Source organism: Monodon monoceros, unplaced genomic scaffold, assembly GCF_005190385.1.
Source record: "Monodon monoceros isolate NGI ecotype Baffin Bay Population unplaced genomic scaffold, NGI_Narwhal_1 Super_Scaffold_5, whole genome shotgun sequence".
Classification (NCBI taxonomy): Eukaryota; Metazoa; Chordata; class Mammalia; order Artiodactyla; family Monodontidae; genus Monodon; species Monodon monoceros.
Window position 1 is genome coordinate 6,578,307 of NW_021703782.1, and position 1,014 is coordinate 6,579,320.

A 1,014-nucleotide genomic window follows, 5' to 3' on the forward strand; every position below is an offset into this window, starting at 1 on the left:
TGCGCGTCCGGAGCCGGTGCGTCAAAATGGGAGAGCCAAAAACAGGGAGGCCCGCGTACAGCAAAAAAAAAAAAAAAAAAAGGATATTTCTGAGGTATTTATTAGCATATGTTACTATTCTCCTGTGTCACCTTAATGTCAGATGAAGTGAAACAATGTGTATTATGTCTGGGGCTCTCTGTGTAGGAGAGACACATTCAAAATCTTGATGGAATATTCGCGGAAGTGTCAAAACAAATTTCCACATGAGTCAGGCATCAGAACAATTTTTACAAACAAATGGTGCAGCTTTTAGTCAGCCTGCTACAATGTCACCTAAACCTTCTGGATGCTAGGTGATGAAGGAGTGAAATTTCTATAATGAGACATCCACAGTGAGACTGGGATGGTAACAAAGGACAGCGCCATCGTGGGGTTGGAGTGTGAAAGCGCCAGGAAAGAAAGGGCTGGTATTCCCCACCCCAGAGCAGGTGATCAGTAAATCCTATTGTCTGTGAACCTGGGTGAGATCAGATGATGCTAATTCATGGTAGATTCTCAACACAATAGATTGTTTAAAAATAAAGAGGTATTCTTAAATGCCTCAGTAGAGAGAAATAGCTAACATTCTCTCATTTACTTTATCCACATCAGCAAACCTTAAGAATTCTGATTTTCACGACATAGTAGTGCTTCTGTATACCCACCTTTTGTGTAAGTAGCAAAACAAGCTTTCCAAGGAATGTGGGTGTCTGTAAGGAATGTGGGTGTCTGTAAGGTCTATAGTTCAGTAGAAGAATAAGATTTTTTATTTTCTCTTTAGTTCTGTAAGTCAATAATAAAATAGTTAATTCTTGAATAATATGAGTAAGTTTCCTACAACTGTTTGATAATGAGATGAATGAAGCATTTAAAATGTCATCACCCCTTCAACGTTTATCAGTTTTCTACTTTTTCTTTAGCTTTGATAACAAACAGGATCTTGGATTTTGAAATTAGAATGTTTCCTGAAGAAACTTCTCTGGGGCTACTGAG